The following is a 7158-nucleotide window of genomic DNA, read 5'->3' on the forward strand; positions in this document are numbered from 1 at the left end:
TGTGAGTTTAGATCACGTCAGTGGAGAGGCAGCGGTGCAATTCAGAGGTCTGCCAAGAAAGACCGGAGTGCTTTGAGGTGCTTTGAGCCCCTTGAACCCTATTAGTCCTCGCCTGATCCCTGGATGTAATTTGACTGACTCAAAGACCCCCTTGTGCAGCCTCCCGTTGTGCTGGGTCTTCTCCCTCGGTGAATTTAACCACCATCCCCGTCTCCAGTGCTGATGGCAAGCGCACGCCCCATGCCAGGCCTTCCGATGCAATGCTTGCAGGTCAGCTTTTTGGCCATCTCACTCCGTGTCTGAACAGAGGAAGTTGTCCTTGAATTTGTACGAAAGCTTTGAGGGTCGCTTTGCAAGATCGAGGATCTGTAGGCTCCCCTGAAACTGCCAGAGGTGATGTAAACTCCCCTGTATCCGATGCATGCTTTCTCACTGGGAAGAATGATTAGTTCCTATGGAAAGACTGCAACTGAGAGCAGATAAAACTGGACACTTAGACTTTTGTTTTTGAGTGAAAACCTCAGAAAATATAGGCATCTGCAATCAGGAGTCTTCCGAGACACATTTGTGGGCCAGCCTTACTGGGTGTCATGGTGCCAAGTGTTCAGTTTTCCTGATTGTACCAAAAGAGGGATTATTCATTCATTTATTTATTTGCTTTTAATCTGTGCTGAGGAAAGGGTCTTTCTCCATCTGTTGTGGAAAATAGTTCATTTTCCCTCTGTCATGAGGCAGAGATGGGCTATTATGCCACAAATTAAATTACTGAAGTGTAATTAAAAAAACAGCATTGCCACTTATCTATTCCTCTCACTAGAATTGTAAAGAAGATCATTTAAACCACCTTGCTATTAAACAAGAGATTTTAAAATCTTTTTTAAAGGCAATCACTCATGGAGTTTAAAAAAAAAAGAAATTAAAAATAAAAGGTGTAATAATAAAATACTTACGTTATGCTGAGAGAGGCTTAACCAGGGATTTCTTGGTTTGGAGATCTGTAGAAGAAAAATCCACCAAGATAATTCCCAATTTCTTTTATCAATAATTATTAATATATTAATTATTAATATTTATATGATATTGTAAAATAATATATTAATAGTATATTATTCTGCAATCATTTAATATCTCAATCAGTTCAGAGGCCTGAAGCAATTCTGTCTTCCCTATATATCGATTATAGCATAAACTATTGTCTTAATGAACTTGTGCCATTTTATACCAATATATCAATCACATGCATGATTCTGCCAGTACCTGATGTAGCCATGAAATAATAATTTTGCTCAGGTACTAATATTCAAAGGTTCTCTCGTTATTTACTGTATGTCTTGTTTCCCATATAGCTTGAATCAATATACATCACCTGAAGTGTCCAGCTCTTCATCTTGGTTTTTCTCAGAACCTCCTCAGAATCTATTATGGATTTTGTTTTTTCTTCCCAGCCTCTTAGACTTTGTGCCAAACATTACTGGTTATAGGTGACGCTGGGCTCACTCTCCTCTCTAGGCTTTGTCTGTACTGTAAGCCTGACTTAGTCCAAATGTAAAGTTTTCCTCATTATTGGTGAGGGTGTACCTACATTAAAAGCCATTGCAGGAGTAAAGGTACAGATGAGGCAAAGGCTGAGGCAGTGCAGCTGATGTTTTCTTTTTAAAGGATAATAAGAATCAGGTTGTGTGTGGACTTTGACTCTTCTTTTCCATTTCCACCTAGCAGTCACTTTGCTAACCCAGTCCATTTTCCGGAACCATTCTGTTTAGAAGCTGTCCATACTTTGTTTTACAGTCTGATAACCACTGAAAACTGTAAGTAGTGTGACTTGATGTTCTGTTAATTCACTTTAAAGTTCCTGCAACTGCAGTATTGTGTGTGAGTGACTCTATGATGGCCAGAGTATACATACTGGGAGCAACATGAACAGCAAACGTGCAACGATGAACAATATCTAGAAAGTACCAAAACTGAGATGATGTAAAAGTAGGTAAGTAAATACAACGATTGTGTCTGAAATTGAAAGCAGATGCAATGATAAGTACTGTAAATAAATATAGTAAGTAAATAAAATCGCAAATAAGAGGTAATAAGTATACTTGTTCCAGGCCTTATAAGGACCTTTACATTTCCATACTTCCAGAAAACTATTCTGTCCTTGCTATGCTGTATCTAACTGTCTGGGTTCAGCTAATTTTCACAAGAAGCCAGGAGGGGACACAGACAGACAATAACTGAAACAGGAACTCTGCACAATTGTATATTCAAATATGTCAGTAAAAATATGCAAGAATGAAATCCTGTAGGACTATCTAAATTAAATTCTGTAGTCTCTTGTAACATTTCTGTTGAATCTTTTTTTGTTTTTATTAAAACTGCAGAAAGTTCCCATAGGGGTTCAATTCTAGAAAAACTCCATAGCGTTGTATAGGTTACTGTAGATGCCCACAGACAATAATAGCCATTCAGTATAATCTTTCATCATCATCCAGATCTCCATTTAGAGACTGAATACTTGGAAAAGTTTTATACAGCTATAAAGAAAATCAGCAGTTTCTGGGTCATGGTTTCTCTTTCCTGGTTCTCACGGTTCAATGTAAATTATTTCTTTTCCAGTTTTCTCTGGTCTCTTAAGAAGTCATGTTTGTGAAAATTATCAGGCTAATTCCTTATGAAAGCAATGATCTTCTTCCAGAAGTGGGACTTCCTTACTTAACAAACGAATCCGGCCCATTTTTCTTTCTGAATAACAGTAGTTTTAGACACTGTCTCATAAGTATGTTGGGTTTTTGTGTGTTGTGCAAGAATTGAGTGATGTTGATCAGGGGAGGGAAAGAAGGAGAGGGAAGTTGTGAAACAGAGTCAGAGACTTCTGAATGCCATGTGAAAAGAGGGTGCTGAAAATCTAATAAAAGACAGGAACTGGGATCCAGGACAAAGTTTTGTTGGAGACTACTGCAGCGCCAGAACAAAACCCTGATAAAGTAATTAGACGTTGGCCAGTCGGTGCAATTCAGAGGGTGTAGAAAGCCAATTATCTTCTCACATCCCAGAGACGACAGAGAATCCAAAACAGTTCAGGCAAAGAAACAACAAAAAGCATATCATGTTGCCACGTTTGTCACAGCATATACTAACCAGAACGGTGGTCAGCCTCTGTGAGAAGCATGCACTGGCCTGAAAGTGCCAAAAGAGCGATCAGCGCGTTGGCAAATAGGGTGACAAGAGCACTATTAGTTTAGGAAGGTTGATGGGATCCCAAGGCAGCCAAGATTTTGACATCTGTCTGCACCCTTGTTCAAACCAAACATACCAAAAAATAATAAATAAAAATCAGGATTTATTTGCATAATATCTGGAACAAGGTAGCTTAAAAAACAGAGAAAACTCAAAAGCAAGCAGATGAAAATAAAAGGATCTGAACATAACGTTTGCCAGCCCTCCCTATCTTTGAAAGAGGGTGTGTTCCCTTTTCTCACTCTCAGTCACGAAACTTTTGTTGCTTTCTACTTTGCAGCAAATTTTACATAGTCCCATAGGGAAAAAAGCTCCTGTGCTCAGGTGCTTCCCCACGGCTCCAGGGTTTTCCCACGGCCGGTGGCAAGCGGTGAGCGGGCTGCGCCCATCTCCACACCTCCAGAGGGACCAGGAGCACTGGGACAGGAGGAGCTGAAGGGATCGATGGACACAAGAGCTCCAGAGCGTGGTGGAATTGTCGTTCCAGAAGAAAATGGGAAGTTTCTTAAACTGAACAGACGCTTGCCAACCCAAAGAGGTGTCTGGGATGCAGAGAACAATGAAAAGCAAGAGGACAAGAACGATCAGAAAATAATCAGATATTGGGGGGGTGGTGTACAGCAGTGGAGCAGAAGGACTAGGGACTTCAGACAGGACCTGGTGAGCAATGGGCACCTGGCAGACAACTCTTCAAAAGATCGCTTTTTAGTGACAATTGTGAAAATTTCAAGTTGAATACAAACATGTGAGATACCTGATGCCTGAAGAAACACTGTTCTGGGTGTATGGCAAAAATGCGCGAATGTGAAGAGTGAGAAACAACATACTTCAACATTATACAAAAACTGTAAGCCTGTTTAGACTCCAAAAGAGTATGATCTGCAGTTTCTAGAACTCCTGTGAAGGAGAAGAACCAGTAAAATGGATTGAATTTGTTAGAGTAGCATGGTCGTTACAGCACTATATTAGTACTTAGCAATCCTAGATGGATTTTTTCTCATCAACAGTATTCATTGTGAGAAAAATGTGTTTAAAATGACATTTAAGGGTCATTTCAGGATTGGGATGTATAATAGATGGTTTACATTGGCCCTAAATAAACAGCAAACATCAAGGAAATTGTTAAGGCTTTTGCTTGTGCCAAAGATTATAAAAAATCTCAAAGGAGACCATGTCAGTAAAATAGAAAAATAAAATCAGCTCCTTGGAATAAGTACAGATAAGCTTAGGCTGGGTGGGGGGGGGAGTATTTGGCTTAATCTCAGACAGTAAAAATACTTTTGTGAGATCTCGTTTAATCAAATCCACTTTTGCTAGATGCTATGTATTTTAAATGAGTGTCTGACAGATGGCAATAGCTTAGTGAACACCTCGAGAGTTTTGTGTGTAATATGGGGTAAATTCTCAGTATTTTTATCTTCAGTCTAGCAGACTGGTAAGAAAAAGGTGTTGAATTAGTTTTTTATGAGAAAAAAAGATGGCAGAGCGGTGTGGATATTTTAGTTAGTACTGAGTAACGGTGCCAGTGCTATTAAAAAATTATGTACAGTCCCCAGGGAGCACAGCAGTGAGAGATAGATCAGGCAGAAGAAAACCCAAGAGACTGAAGTCCAGGAGCTTTTTGTGTTTTATGGAAGTTGTAGTTTGCGTGTAGCCCGGTGGGAAGTGGTTGTAGACTGTCCCAAGGACTAGTATGCCAGCTGTGAGGCTGCCACGGGAGCAGACCCCTGAAATGGTGACGCATCTGAAGGGCTGCTGGGGCTGGGAGGCAAAGGTGCCCTTGCAGAGGTTGCGTGGAGCCAAGCCTGAGGCACCAGGGAGCTCTGTGGTGGTGGGAACACAGCACGTGGCCCTTGAGGAGCTAAGGGGCTCCTTGCCATCTGTCAACAGCGGTGTTTGGACGTCTTGTCGGAATGCATCGGGTACTACTTCATGCTGTAGAGTATTCATAATAGTCTGTGTATGGGTATTTAGATTGTTTGCTGTGGTAGCTATGGTACACTGGTAACCGTGGTACACTGGTAACCCAGTACAGACGGTGATGTTTGGCAAGGACCAGGACCTGTGGGACCTGGGCCTTTTGAATGGCGTTGACAAGAACCAGGTTGGAAGCATCTGCTATTTTTCAGCATCTTCTGTGAGGTGGTGCAGCGTGCCTGGATGCATGACAAAGTGCTGCAGGTTTCCCTGCACAGGTGGCTGCCGCTGGAACCTGAGAGCTTAGAGGTGATGAAAGGGGAAAAGAGAGTGGAAGAGCAATGGGAACAGAAAGTGCTCGAGATTCTGGCAAAATTCTGGAAAACTTCCTCCAGACAAAAAAAACCCACACCCATAATATATGAATGTGTGTAACATTTCTTGAAAGCACATTTTTCTAAGGTCTAATTTTTGTTATCTACAAGTTGGGTTGCTTCTGTATCTATCTTCCCCTCCTTCTTGTCTTTTAGGGCTTTCATATCCCTCTCCCCTTGCTTGGGTTACTCTTGTCCCTAATGAGCATGTTCCCACCCCCCTTCCTTCTCGTCTCACAAACCATCTCCACTTCTCCAGGCACTGGTCATTTCCTCAAAGCCTTCAGCTTTGCACCATGGTAATGACTTTTAGTTCAATGGTACAAAGTGCAATGGTTTAGTTTCTAACACTACTAACCTTTTTTAAATAGGGCAGAGGAGAAGGATATAGCGTTTAGGCCAGTCTTTTTTTTTTCTGGGAAGAAAAATTGTATGTTCACCCACAGTGGGGTGTAAAGTTCATGGACACAGTGCAAAATCAAACAACTTAATGATTTCACTGGCTGAATAACTCTTGGATCATTTTTTTTGGATATGACCAGTTGATGCATTGCACATCCCTCTGTCCAAATGGAAAACAACATAGTCACAGGCCAGATTTGCAGCTGATTTAAATTGACATGGTTTTATTTTATTCAGCTGAGTTTTGAAAAGGGTCTAGCTAAGTGTCGAGAACTTAGTATCTCTACATCCTGCTTCCTGCTATCAAAACATTAATCTGTAAAAATATAGATATATATAATTGTAATTTTCCAAGTAATACACCAAATAAGATTAAGATGAAAGAGACTATGTCATTTTTTATTTCTGTCATTTTTTTTGTTAGTTATTAAAATAGAATACAACATTTTAAGAATAGGTCAAGCCTTATTTAATAATCATGTTTAAAGCATATATAATTAATTAATGCAGAACACTTCAAGAAATTCTGTTCTCAGAATTTTGTAACCAGTGATCTATGCAACTGGGCAAAAAAAGGAATAAAATTTTATCATGTTGCAATAAATTCTATGCTCATACAATTTGCTTAGCCAAAATCTAGATAAAGTGTGTTACGGGGTTGTAGGAGAGGGTTGTGCCATTAGTATAACTGCCTGCTGGATCATCTACATTTCAAAACACCATGCAGTTTCCTCCTCCTTCTCAGGGAGGTGCTGATGCCTCAAAGAAGTATCAGACAAAATGACATCGTTACATTTTGGCAGGAGGCACTTCTGTCTCTTTCAAATGCTCAGCGACCCTTATTTTTGTATAAGAACAGGATCTGCTTTTTGTAACCAAAGTTTATGCATTTTCAACTCTTATTTTCTACTTCAGTCCATAACTGTCCCTTTGTGACTTGAAAATCAGCAATTAACTGCATGTTAAGGTGTCAGTTGCTGAGTAAGAAGTGGGACCATCAGGACCTGAAGGCACGTGTTTAAGTAACAGGGATAGAACTCTCTTTATGTAACATTTTTAGGGCTCATTAGTAGCTTTAGACAATTCTTTAAAACAAAGAAGATGGATTCCAAACTGTAGTGAAAGAAAATGAGAAGCCTTGGAACAACCTCCCCTCTTGTTGTTACAAACCATTATAGGCTAAGTTATGTCTTCCATGAACTATGAGCACATTTCATAGCCATAGGAGCTAGAT

This window comes from Opisthocomus hoazin, chromosome 9 (assembly GCF_030867145.1).
Source record: "Opisthocomus hoazin isolate bOpiHoa1 chromosome 9, bOpiHoa1.hap1, whole genome shotgun sequence".
In the NCBI taxonomy this organism is placed as follows: domain Eukaryota; kingdom Metazoa; phylum Chordata; class Aves; order Opisthocomiformes; family Opisthocomidae; genus Opisthocomus; species Opisthocomus hoazin.